Below are 14,515 nucleotides of genomic sequence, written 5' to 3'. Positions count from 1 at the left end.
AGTTTGGAGTGTGCACGTTGCGAGGAAAGTATGATATATCCTGCAAATTTACCTAGATAAATTCTTTACTTTGAGGTAAGCATCATATCACGATAAGGAGACATGTGCCTCATTCTATCTGGCTAGCGTAACGTGATTGTATAGGCACAAACATACACATCGATACGGATGGCTCTTGATAACGATAACTTATCGGAATGAAACGAAGGTAGGCATCTGTTATTTTAACTGTGACGTACACTACGTGAAAATAAGTACGCACATCGTGCGTAGAATGGTTAACGTAAGAAGAATTCGTCCACGACAAGGCTAAACCTCAAGAAAAGCTTGATCGCGCGACAGAAAAAAAAATTGAGATGTTCATATTCGATGAGCTTCTAGATCAGAGAGGTGAAGAAGTTTGAAATTGTAGGCGACCAAATAAAAAACGTAATTATATAAGAAGGAAAAAGCTAAAAGAATACTGAAAAGCTTTTTTCCGAAGATAGCTATTGCAGGAAAATTGTCGTTGACTCGGCAGACACTTAAGAATCATTTCTTACAAGAGTTGTGAAAGACAATTACAGCAGCGCGGTGTATCAGATGCGGGGATTATTGATGCATTGATTGGCCAAAAATTGAGGTTAAATGAATGTCGATATAATGATTACAGAGCACGCCCACGGAGATTTTATTCAATCTTAGCATCAAGCAGTTGTTTTTTATTTTTTTCGACCGTACTGCGGATAGCCACCGGATTAAATTAACGTTCGAACGGTATCGACCATGGAATGGTAAAAGTTGGATGTTGTTTCGGCTTGAGAAACTAAGCAAGAAGACGTGAAAGTGAGAAGTCGATATATTTTCCTGTTCAAATAGTGGGTGTGACGATATGTCGAAGAGACGGCTTTAATTTCGGTAAATGTATAACGGAGCAGGCATTAGTATGCATGTAGGACTCGGTCACAATTGGATGGATCAGAGTCTGGCCATCGAAGCCCCTTCTCTCTTCTGTGTCATCGCGTGAAGCTTTGTCACTCCTTTTTGAGTGGTGCAGTTTTTCAGTAAGTCACGACTCAGGGGAGCTACGAATCACGACATCTTTCATACCGGTCTTTCGGCTCAACGCTGAATACACGGGGCCGACGTCCGGTCGCATCGTCAGGGAACAAAAGATAATCAAGAAAGTGAGAAACTGTGACACCGAAAACGCGCCGACGTTTACTCTCGTCTGATATCCGCAAGGACGAAGAACGGAGAGAAACAGAGATGCGAAACGGTTTCAATGATTAGTGAAATGCACGTAACTGTATGGACATCAAAAACAAGGTGCAACACCAGGGTTTCTACGTTACACATGGCGTGTCGGATTTCGCTAGCCCAGCGAGTCTCGATTTCTACAAGATTCATTCTATATTCCATCACATTACAGCCTTGATCACGTGACTGACGCATGACGGCTGCAGTTTGTTACCTAACCATCACCTCGCGATTCCCCGTAACCATCAGATTTCATCAAATTGTGTGTACAAACCCTAGTGGAGAAATTTTTCTGTGAAGCTTCAGTCTCTGGCTATTCTATATGTATATCCGGCGGTTCACAGGTGATCATTGAACGCTTCAGTAGAAGTGCAAGATGGTCTTGAATGACGGCCTCATCTTCTTTCTCTTTCTTCGAGCCAAGAAGAGAGCGCAAGCAGGAAGCTTTGAGTTTGTAGACGGAACGGGTTAACCTGACTTGAACTTCTCCAGTGCATTTCTCTTCGTTCCTCTGTGTTCTTTCGCTGAGTCATCGAAGGAGCTGAAAGAGCCGTGGTATACAACTCGTGATTGAAACTATTTCTCGTTCAACGTCGTAGTGAATTGAACCAGAGGACTGGAACGCGGTTCCAGCATATAACATGGAAGAAACCCCGGCGAATGAAGAAGAAGTATAAAGTCAAAGAATAAAGAAATAATATTTTTATCACTTTCGGCTAAGATTACATATGTGAGAAGCTCACGGCCATGATGTAACAAGTCAGACTTCATTCTTTGTTTCTTTAATCAACGGGATTTCACATCCGATCGTTGCATCGAATTAATTAATTTTTGTCTGCTTTATTCTGGCTCAGAACGCTAATCGTTATACAAAATTTGCCAGTAAATTTAGAATTTTCCTTTACATTTCTTTCTTCTTCAATTCAAAAGTTATTCAACTTCCTTCGTGACCAGAGTTGAATAGGGTTATTAAAATAGTGATTTCGAAATATATCTCAGCTAAGTTTTACAGATCTTCTTTGGTTTATCCTTATCAATGTTCGGTATCAATAAAGAATGCTTCAATCCAGTAACTCCAATCCGTTCAAATCTCAATTCTGCAGATCGCTTTGAAACCCAATACTTTAAAATTAGAGTTGTGTGGCAGAGTGGTTTGGACCTCTGGTGGTGTGTATGCGATCAGAATGAGCGATACCTCATACTGTAGTACCAAATTTGAAATTGTCCACGTCTCTAGATGGTATACCGAGTAGAAACGGTCGGCTTTATTTGAATTTTATCCTTTATCGCATCAATCTATCGATTCATCTCTTATACTTATACGTGGTATGAAACTCTTCCGCATCGGTGGCGTGCAAGAAATATTTTCCAAGCGTTCTTCTCGTGCTGGTTGGTATTCCGATCACGGCTGGTCTTTGTGCAGTGTTGATGGCACGTGAAGTTACGAGATTGCCAGGTTAGAAAGGCTTACCTACGAACAGAAGTTCGGCTAGGGAAGTTTTGTTGTAGTACATGTGTAGGAGCGCTAAGCGAGACAAACGCGATGATACTGAGTGGAGCATTACAACGCAGCTACACACTTGACCGTCATTGTTAGCGATACCTCGTCAAATGGTGAAATAGAAATATTGGCAGAATTTAAAATTACAATATGAGTAACACCAATTGTATACTTGCTCAGTACGGTTTGATTGAGAAAGAAATGGGACAAACGAAGAAAAACTGCTTCTATACTAAATGGGAAAATCTATGGGATATTCGCAGAAAGACACGATACGTGCAAACTGAAAAACCACACATAACCGCCTCAAGAATACGAGATAATTACTACAGTATCGAAAGGCAGAAAAGAATGAGTTTCCTTAGGAGAAGCAACGCGGTGAAAAAAGAGCAGAGAAATAAATCTACGATCGAGATTAGTTCAGAGACGAGAGCTACTCGAGATGTTTGTTCAATTATTCATTAAACCTGACCCTGAACTTGGTTGCTCTTTAGTTACGCTCGACCTCGATGACAGAATGGAATGGCTCTTCTTCTTGAACAAAGCTTCGTCGAAGAAAAGGAAAAAAGTGAATGTGGAGATAGTATTACAACTGCCACGTGGCTTGAAGAAGAAAAGAGGCCTCGGTTTCACGCTGCGATTCTGATCTACGATACGAGGTTGGGCGTATAATGCATTTCACACATACTTTGCATATTTTGTTTACGGTTCTACAGCGAGAATAATGGTCAACAGCACTGTAGGGATTAATCTTGTGCATAAACTAGCATTCATATATGGATCTTCGAGATTAACACAACTGTCTTCAATTTCCTTCCTACTTCTCTATCTCGATCTTTCCTTATCTTTCCCTCGCTAGTTTTATTTTCATCTCTGCGGGAGGTGGAGAAATCAACTGACAGACCGACGATGATAACGAAACTCAGGATTCACGGTTGGGCGTCGTTGGTAAAGTAGAGCAGAGCACCGAGCTCTGAAGATCGTTGATCCTGACAGTCAATTAGGCGGCAAAATTAATCTAGAACAAACAAGGAGTCTCAAAAACGTGTGTAATACGATGTAGAATTCATCGGATACACAATAGCACTGGCATAATATAACGCAGTAGACATTTTACTTTTCTGGACGTTATGAAAAGAGATCTAGATTTTTAATTACTCTTTTGGCAATTGATCTTGAAAGCTGCAAAGTTTGCAAGCAGAATCTCAAGAACAGAATGAATTTACTTCAGGGTTTCATCTGTTTTTAGATGAATGTGAATTCCAAAGTTGGTTATTCGATTAAACTTGTGCATAACGTGATTCAACGTCGTGTATTCAGAAGGAGGGCGTTTCCAGAGTCGTAAAACCAGACACAGCGAAAGAATCAATTTACATTTTTCAAAAATCTAACCGCGGTGCTTCAGTCCCGTTGTTATTGCTGTATGCTGAGTATAACCGGCAGGGAGTGACTATTCTTATCGACGCAGTTCTGCATGAATTGGCTCTTCAGTCGGTCGTTGCAGCGAGCTGGGGCGCACCGAATGGACGTCATAAACACGACGTTCACGACGTACACATACGTACGTTGTATGTGCACTCTGGAAGATAGTAAATGGTTCATAGAAACTGCTCGACAGTTTCACGATACGCGGAATAATCATGCAGCAACGCGCTCCACTTTTCGAACAAAAGAACGACGATAACAAATCCAAGAACTTTATGTGCTCTCTCTGTAATCCTTTGAATTACACAAATTCGAATGGTCGGTGCAGGTGCGGAAGTCATAATAGTGTAAAGTAAATAGTGTTATATCGTATAAACACAACAATTCCACAATGGTTATTGCAGGGATATAAACATAGAGAATTATTTACACAATGGTAAGATTGGATATACCGTGTAATTACGTAAGATCATGCAGATTGAATCAGAGACATACCGAGGCGATTGCGTTTTAACACAGTTTTCGCTACCGCAGAATATCCATAAGCTGATTAATGGATCTCGCATTACATCGTCGAAGACTTAATAGAATAGAAAGGCATTTCAAAACTTTGGTTTTAGACAGAAGCCCTAGTTGACTTCGGAATGTTATTATTTTTTAACGCTGGATATTCACGATGCAGTACTAAATTATTTTCGTTCACTGTTTCTCTTTGCTTCGCTTATCTTGATATTCTTCTTTTTTAGTACTTGGACTGAAGTTGCTTTGTTCGAACAGTTTCCAAGAAGTTTGTCGGCTTTCACAAATGAAACAAAACCTAACACAAACGGTTCGTTCCCTTTTCTCAGACGCTGGCTGACGTCATAATTGTCAAGACAACAATTTGGGCTCGGTCGTCTGACAAGGTTCCGGATAACCGGGCCAGCAAGTCAAAATCTCGGTTAATATTCATGGGCCAAGAGACCGTGAAATGGATGCAAACAATTCTCAGAAAATATGCCAAGACACCTCTCGATCATTGTACTTCCAAGAACACTGAAAGGTGAATATGGATCGCGGCACGACGCAATGCTTTCACCGAAGAAACACTTGCGGGTGAATCCGAAGCCTGAAACATCCGGTAGCAGCTGGACGGTTGTGACATTTCAAAGTCTGAGCTTGGTGACTCGTTTATGCTGTGTATAAATTACGAGTTGTCACGCATTCGATTGTTGGCGCGCTTGTGGAGCGCCAGACTTGTACGAAAAGATACGTAATCCTGCCGCGTCAGTTACTGTGTAGATACACTTAGAATACTATTGATACAGTTGGCCGATAATTGGTGGTTCGGAGTTCGTTCATTTGGCATGGCATGGAAGACCCGATCGATGAGGATAAATTGTTGAGAACACGGGCACCAGCTACTCATCGTCGCGACTACTATTCGATTGGTAAGAGAGGAAAGTAGTAACCTAATATGAAGGAACTGTTGTTTAGAACTTGTCGATGATTTAGATCATGCATATAAGGATCTTCGAAAAAGGTATTATAAGATCGGCTAGATTTTTGAATTACGATCCCATAGTCTTATTATAACATTTTTTAAATAATTATTTGAATCAAAAATGAAATTTTTTCTTCATAATCGTATATATTCGAAAAAAAGAATTTTTTTAACATTTGGATTACGAACTCGAGCCCGAAAAGGTGTATAACTCCAGAATTTTTTCTGTCTTACAAGTTGGACAGTGACGTCAGGAGATGCACCACCAGGAAAACCCTCGAGTTCGGGGTCGTTCGCTACTCATATGCACCATGCCACCATTTTGTTATTAATTTCACTGAAAAAATTCTAAAACGTTCTTGAAACTATAAATAATAAAGCCCTCAAGCTCGAATTGCTCTGTGTTTTCATTTTCTTAAAAAAAAAAAAAAACTTCTAAAAATAGGTAAGATTTTAGACCGTCCAAGCTGTGCCTTCCTTCCTCCTAAATACTCAAACGACGATTGCAATGGTACCCGCAGCGCGAGTATCGAACGAATCTGAACTACCTGAGCCTCCTCTACCTTGGTGACACAAAGAAGGTCTAGAACCTGTCTGGAAGATAATAATCCAATTCGTGGAGGAAGTTCAATTTTCTTAGAAACGTGTATTTAAAAACGACGTTTTGGTCAAGCACCCGCCAACCATCTTCAAGTTAATCTTAACAACTTTTTGCCCTAGGTGTCGCTAGTCACGCCATTTGGGAAGGAAATCTTATTACTAAACTACCATGGTCTCGAATTTGTGAACAACAACTGGAAGATATCAACACCCTCCAACTGCTGCGAACCGCACGAATAGAGAGAAAACAGGTATACGTTGTTCTCACGACAATAGCTAAGCAAGTCTAAGCCAGGAACTTGCTGGAACCCGCCGAGGAATAATGCCCAAGCTCGTCGTTTGAATATATTATTACGAACCGCAACTATCGATTCCACGCGTCAAACTCTATTAATCTCGACGATCTTCTCCGAGGTCGAATAACTTTATGTTGCAGAAGAGGTACTGTAGACGATACCTGTCTTCTCGAGTGAAAAGTCATTGACCTTAATTTGGGTTTGAAGTAATCCTTGGATAAATCATCTTGGTCAGGAGTTTGGTCAAGACACGACTCGAACTAGGCAAATTGTATCAAAATTCACATCCAAATGATTCGCGTGGGAAGTTGGTTGGAAGCTGGGATTATGATGAAATTTTCCAGCGATGAGAACAGGTCTCATCCTGCCCGTCCGCTCGTTCGTGATCCTTTGTCCACAAAGATTTGACCTGCATACCGCTCGCCAGATGTTTCACTAGCTCCTTCTTTTCCTTTTTCCCCAGTTTTCCTTTCAAGGAAATTACCCGGTCCAACTCTCGGAAATTCGTGCAAGGTTTTGTCCCGTTCACACAAGATGTCTCGTATAACATGCTACATCCAAGGATCATATTCTTCCCACTTCATTCATCATTTTGAGAATTGGTCACTGGTTAATTTTTTAGATTCTCCGTAATCCTGTCTAAAGCTTTCATTTCGATTGCAAAGAATTCGTGTATTTCGGAAAAAAATTCAATGCCATCCAATCTTTCCTGCTCATTTCAATTCTTGACTTTGCCTAGGCTGGAAATCGAGAATTTGTCTATCTGCACAATCAATTCATGTATTTTCGCTCCCATGCAAATGTAGTGATTTCTTTTCAACACACGCAGTGTCGAAAATGGACTCGGTAGCCTTACAGATGCGGTGATGAAGTGGTTTGATTTAAATCCGGCGAACAGAAGAACCGGCGTAAAGAAGCGCACGTGTACTCCGAGCGCGCTGCGTGTCTTGCGCGTCGTTCGTGTATATGAAAATCACTGCGCAGCAAAACGGTGACTATTTTTGGCCGCCCTTTCCCGACTTCTGCCCATATGGCAGTCATGTCACGATTTATGTAAACGCAGCTTCCGCGCGCTTCCATCTTCACTTTGCTTTCTTTTATACCCTCGTGCAGCTAACTTCCGATACCTTTAAAAAGTATTAATATCGGGCCACCGTTGTACAAGCGCGCGACTTCTAGATCTTATGCATGAAAAATTATATCTAACCAGGGTACGAAATTAACCGACTCACGTTATAAAACCATTGATTCATCCTTTATCAGAGATCAGATAGACTTGTACCGCGGATCAATGTTTCCTGTCCTGAAATCTTGGTTGTAGAATTTTTTCAATGTATAAAAAATCTCATGAATTTTAGCTGGCTTAGAAAACCGTTTTAACAGCGAAGGCTGTTCATACTTTTCTGAAAAAGTTCACACATATTTTCAGTTGATGTCATAATTTATCGTTCCTCGCACATTTCTTTACCGAAATGATGAACAATCTTTCGAAATATCCGTGCATCAAAAATTGACCACGTTATACTAAAAGTAGAAGTAATAACCGCGTTGACCGAACGAAGACGGGGATAGGAAGGCTTTTCATTTTCAGTCCAACACGGAGTCTCGGTATGTGTGCAGTTATGGGAAAGGGAGGGTTGTGTTATGGGCTCGTATACACCACAGCATGCTTGCCTGCCCAACACCTGCCGGGTAGTTGGTCCAAAATTCTAGCACCCGAATTATGGCACGGGACTAATGGTGCCCGAGAAGGAGGGATGGCTACCTGCACATTATGGCCAGGGTCCTTAGGGAGCGACGAAACTGCGGCCATCAGACCTTGGTGGCTCGGTTCATGAAAGAGTTAACACGTTATTTACGAAGTAGGCAGGATAATTAACGCATATCTATACGACACAGTCGGTCGTGGCGTTGATTTCAGCCAGCGCGACGACCTACCGCCAGCTTTTAGATCTTTCGGACAACCGTCGTGTATCGCAGGTGGCAAGACATTAGGCACGGAGTGACAGAATACGAGATAATTATTGCAGGTATCATACCTGGCCTAGTGCAGGTATAAATCGTCCGACGGTTTAGACGTGGTCTCGGCTAGACGAGCATAATACGAAACAAGTGGAAAAAATCGACTTGGCTAAGAGGATCATACCCAGGATTTTATGGGGGATATGAAAGAAAAAGATTTTTATTTGCATGAAAAACTTGAGAGCAGGTCGTCTCATTTCACAAAAAATTTTATCATTTTTAATTTAGGCAGTGCCGCGTTAATTGAGATGAAAATAACATGAATGGAAGAAAAAACAAAATCTAAAAATCGGTTGAATACCTAGAAGGAAACCTAAATTTTTATATCAAGGCTGGTTATAATAACCACAGAGAAGCGCAAGTTGTAACGAGGCTACAGATCAAATTCGGTCGGAATTAAAGAGCGCTATTTTCTCCAAATTATACGGATTTTCATTGGAATTATTATTGAAAAATGTAATTTTTCAGATCGACGAAAATAATATCAGTTTACTTTTCAGCGGCCGTTATGAAAGTTAACGATAGTTGTAAAATTATGAAGAGAACAAATTTCGCAACACTTTTCATCACAATTGATAATTATGATAATTGATCTGATTTCAAATGATGTTAGAATCTTCTTCGAAAAGAAACTTCCAGTCTTTGAACACATAGCAACATCGACGTCTATTTCCTCAATGACAAGTTTGCCAAATTTTCGCTAAGCCCAATTGTACCAATGTACCCATTGTATTACCGACAACGAATCCGCGAGATATAATAAGAAGTTGTTCACGAGGCGTTGAGGAGCCTCCAGCACCTCTTTCACTATGGATATCCCTTTGTGAATGGGGGAGCGACGAATCGATCCCCGGGGAAGGCCGAAAGAAGCGAAGCTTGCGAGAAGGTGCGCCGATCTTCTTAGTTCGCTATTTCGGTCCGCGTGTAGGTCGACAGAGTTTCCCTATGCTGTTCTCTTTATAAAGCGCCTTTGCCTGCCGTCTCTACGTCTTCAGTTCCAGCCTCCAGACCGGGGAGAAAGCATTATTTCCGTCGTAGGTGGCGGAGGCCCGAAGTCTTTTATTAACGATTCCGTCCCTTCCTTTAGCTCTGAGAAAAGCTGCGGTACGGACTATTGGATACACGCAGTCTAGTATTTAGTATTTGCAGCACGAAGCAGACGAATAAATAGATAATAATGGCGTGATACGAAGGGTCGAGTTATAAAGGCGAAAAGAACGCGAAATCCTCTTCGTCCTGGGAACCATTTTAGCGAGACAACATTCTTTTTTGTCGCGATGATGAATAATTATTAGAGATTTGCTGATGTTGTGAGACAACGTATAGGTTGTGGAATAAAAAAAAAAACGGATCGCGGTTCTGTTTGTTGATTACCTCGTTCTCGTTCTCAAGATGAAACACGAGCAGCTCACTGCTATCATATTATGACGTATCACATACGGGCATTGCGAGAATGTAGGTGTAGGATGGAAATACAGACTCGCGTGGTTTGGTAATTCGCGCCAACGCGACGCTTTCGGGAAGCAAAATGTGAATATGTGACGGACATCAATCGCCTATATTCGACTTGATAGAAATTCTCGACGCACAAACGCTCTGGCAGGATGTTTAAACGGATAAAAAGAAAAAAAAGACCTTACTGTACCTATATATAAGTATATCTCAGAGATGTGTTGTAATAAACTCACAGGACACAAAACCGGCCCAAAAGCTCCAGGGTATACCGGACGTACAGTTAGGTTAAAAATATGTGACAAGAATAAGATTCGAAATATGCAATTAAAGCTAAACAAGTTCAATCTAAGAGTATGAAAAAGATTTTAAATGACAAACAACAGTTACGGATTTTTTTGTAAGAGACTGTTCATCATAGTGACTTCTACGATGTTGTTGATACACCGAAGTGTGGAGAATTGAATTTCAGTGTTTTAAAAACTTTTTCCTGTGTCACGGTACTTTCTCAATTATTTACGTAACAGCGGATTAGCTTCTTCGGTACTTTTCAAACCTTCGTTTCATCATCAAAGTCTCCAGTAATAAATCCGTAAAAAATTCAAGGACATTTCCAGGACATTTTCAGGTTATTAAAGAACATTAAGAATAGAATATTTCCAGGATACAAGTAAAAATCAAGTATAGTTTCCAGGACTTTTGAAAGACACGGAAAATTCGAGGACATTTTCAGGACAAATAGGCACCGTCATCACGTTTCATTTAAAAAAAATTTTATACCGACTGTACGACCCGAGCACTGAATAGAATTCGCGAAGTGTACCTCGATACAGGTACAGCAACACGTCGGAAGGTCAGGTATGAGCCAGGGAGCAAAGAAGGCCCCTTGGAGCGGAGAAGCAGCCTCCGCCTACGGACGACGAAGACTCGAAGAATCGCATTGTGCTGCGTGCGCAAAGAAAACAGTGAGCCAGACGAGTCTCACGTTTGTGCTCTAACACAGGTGACGATATATATACGTCGACAAATCGATTCATCGTTGCGATCCGGTTCCGCAAGTTGCCGATCAAAAGCTTAGCGTAAAACTTACAACGAGTGTCTCAAATATCGAAGCCTTTGGCTCGCTGTCATCCTACAGCTGTGAAATATGTGGCGCTTTTTTTCTCTCGTTGCTTTAGCTTTAGGTTTTTGGTTCATTCGTCAATTGTTGCCGAGAGATAAAATAAAGTACAGGATGTTATTACACATGTGCGACGAGTACTTGTGTACACTTCTCATATACGTTTGGGCGTATAGACCTACCACCCACTGTCTATATGCTTTACAGACATTGTTTGATCAGGTTTGTACCGTTAAATGGTCGTTAATTATTCAGCCTCTCTGTTTGTTTTTCATTATTCCGACAATTATCGGGCTGTAAGGCGAGTTTCCGTAAGCCGTGATGTCAATGCAAACAACCTTCACCCTTCGCTTATTTCGCGGCTTCTTATTGTTTTACCGTAATAATCATCTTTTTTTTTCGACTGTTCTATTTTTCCCCTCTTAATTTCTGTACCAGCGACCATCAACCCATCGCTACGCAGTTGGTGCCTTTTATAACCTAAGAAGGATTTATACATCGCGCCAAATATTATTAAATAATAAGCGTACTCATTCGATCATATCTCATTTTAGATGATTTGAATGGTCATGAAATCGCAGATGATGCTCAAATTTGTAAGAAGAATCATTTTTCGTAACTTTTGGAGTTTTTGAAATTGAGCAAACCGTAACATAGCGAAAACATGCTCAAATTTTGCACACTGAGTTCCTTCAAAATCATCCTAAATCTGCAGAGTAGTAGTTTGTCCGTCAATGTTTTGTCCAGTCACCAACTTCAATCTTGTAATTATTGAACATATTGATTGTATGAGAAATCGGGAGAGCGAGGATCGCGTTATGTTTGTTTCTAATTCTTTGATATTAGGGATCGAAGGAAAGTTTAGAAACCTCGATGCTTGTAGCACGTGATCCGAGCTTGACATGACCGTACGTTTTATTTACAATTCAAGTCGTGCAGTGTAGCTCCGATAAGAGGTTGAAACTGACCATCGCCAACCGGCTCGCATATCAATTCATTAATGACCGATACATGCAACGCATCTTCGACTTCCCGATGCTACGACTGTTTTTTTTCCCCTTCTTGTTTTAGTTTTCGTCTAAATGAGTATTTTTCCACCCTTCCGCTCTCTTATCTCCACACGCGAAGTAATCTATCTTCTTTCTGGTCCTCATTACGTCTATATTTCATTCTTGCGTTATCGAAAGTGAGATACTTAATCACATCTCCTCCATGGGTTGGTAATTAAAAGATTACCCCACGATGACACTTTCATGCTGTCACGAAAGTATCGGGATCACCATGTGTGCAGCAGGTCAAAGTGAAGTTGAAAACTACTTGATCTGCAGATCCCGAGGAATACAACACGGTGTACGAAACAAGCGTATGGTTTGATGAACAGTCTCATCGAATTTCACCGTGCGGTGAAAAAGTAGTCTCAAGGTACAAGAGACAAACAAAAACATATGCGGAAGCAGAGAAGGGCATACCGCAAGCTGTTCTTGATGCCAATATAATAAACACCCGGTATCACAGCCTAACGGGATACATCAACCTCAAAGGGTTGTGCCTGAGTGTATAAACAAGACCCCATAACACCCTAACTCATAGGGGTCTTAATTGTGAGTCGCGGTAAGTAAATCACAAGAGTATACTGGTTAGATGCTAAGAGCAGCTCACCATTGTTCTGCCGGCGGCGACGATCCGAAGACGAAGAAAACAAATCTCTGTCAGGGTAAGGGGGGGTAAGGGTATCTCCTCGGTCACAAAACTCTGGTTAATAATCACAGAAATCACAGAGCACACGTCATCTTGAAGCGGTTCGTCGGCCGTTTACCGTGACTTCGAGCCGCGGCGGCGAAGCGACGTTGCGCTGACTTCCGACATTCGAAGTTCGAACGCGGCTGGAGAGTTGCGTGAACTTAAAGCGTAGAATCTTGGCGCGCTGTTCCGCTGAGCCGAGCGACTGCTGCTACACGGCGACGCAACAAGTGACTGACGACGTCACGAACTGCTCGGTAGTTCTCCGATTTCCCGTCGGCGCCACCCGCCGACAGCTCCTTTGTCGCATTCTGTACACCGCAGCCCAAACCTCCAACCTCCAACCTCCAGCCACGGATTCGAAGAATGCCTGCTGCGCGGCTGCCGCGCTGCTCGTGCCGTTGAGATTCCTCTCGATCCTCTCTAACCGGCTGGCTGAGGCGAGAAGATCTCGAGGCTGAAGGTGCTGGATCAGTTATGCCAAGCTGCTCAGAGATCTCGACACCGAGGCTGATTTTTCTCGGATATGAGATCTCACCTTTATCGTCTGATATGCCGCGCGGAATTGTTCATAACAGATTGATTACACAGCCAATAGAAATATAACTTTTAATTTTACCTTAAAATCATAATACTTTTTTTTTAGGTATTTAGGTATGTTGAATTAAAATATAGCGCTGGGTTTTTTTACAGCGTATGGACATATCTTTTTATGCAGGATGCGCATATTTACAGATTTTTTTAACAATTTTTATGAAAAATAATGTATCATGAATGTAAAACTGAATGTTTAGTTATAAAGTGAACAGCATTCGTTTTAAACAAGACTTAATTAAGAGATTAGATAAATCAAAAAGACTTGTGATATCTTTTTCTAATTTCTTCAAAACTCGTGTTCAATCTTTTTCTCTTTTACTTACGTAGCTCTAAGTATGCTTAAAATCCTCATAAACAACAATTAGTGAGGATAGATGAATATTTAAATATCAACACTACCATTGATACGTATATTTACCGCAGAAATTGGAAGTTACCTCTAGTAGTACTAAGAAAACAGAAAAAAAATTGTCAGAAAATTTACAAGATAGAATTTAAAAATTTTTCTTTTTAAACAACCATACCGATTACTTACGGAAATTACTATTCAGTTTTGTCAAGGAAAAACCATCGCAGGCCTGTGTTATTAGATTCGATTTCTTTCATTCCAATTTAAGAGCGACCCAAAATTGTACACATTTTCATCATTCTATCGATTTAAATTGAGTTGTTGGCAAATCTGTGCTATTTTATTGCAGAAGCTATAAATTTTTTGCAAACTAATCATTTCAAGGCTGCTGTCTTGCCTCATTTTTCTTCAACTTCGTGGTATAACCGAATGGGGATAACTACGTATTTTATAATCAGAATCCGAATCTTTGCGTTTCATTTACTCATCTTTTCGAACCCCTAAAGTGGCTTACTTCAAAATAGGACTCAGTTCCTTATCTTCCGGTAACGTTCGACCAATGAAAAACCATGTATTAAAAATAATTTGAAGATCTTATAAAATTGGCTCAGAACAGAGCCTGCTAGAGAACGAATTTTAAATTTTTACTTTTTGAAAATGTTTCTGATTACTGAATATTATATTATCGATC

At 40.8% G+C, this 14,515-nt stretch overlaps 1 protein-coding gene and 1 long non-coding RNA gene across 2 annotated transcripts in view; one reads left to right on the top strand and one right to left on the bottom strand.

The window, feature by feature from the left end:
• LOC124216831 (uncharacterized) overlaps positions 1 to 13,076 on the bottom strand; it is a 160,173-nt gene extending 147,097 nt beyond the window's left edge. The window contains exon 1 of the mRNA XM_069135222.1: positions 12,798 to 13,076. The gene's annotated coding sequence lies outside the window, so the exon portion shown is untranslated. The remainder of the gene's footprint in view (positions 1 to 12,797) is intronic.
• On the top strand, positions 4,479 to 5,996 carry LOC138190833 (uncharacterized). The gene is made up of 3 exons (XR_011176932.1): positions 4,479 to 4,493; positions 5,014 to 5,687; positions 5,886 to 5,996. It is a non-coding gene; the product is annotated as an uncharacterized lncRNA (long non-coding RNA).
• Positions 13,077 to 14,515: the final 1,439 nt, after the last annotated feature.

Source organism: Neodiprion pinetum, chromosome 4, assembly GCF_021155775.2.
Source record: "Neodiprion pinetum isolate iyNeoPine1 chromosome 4, iyNeoPine1.2, whole genome shotgun sequence".
Classification (NCBI taxonomy): Eukaryota; Metazoa; Arthropoda; class Insecta; order Hymenoptera; family Diprionidae; genus Neodiprion; species Neodiprion pinetum.
This window is presented reverse-complemented; position numbering and strand designations above follow the sequence as displayed.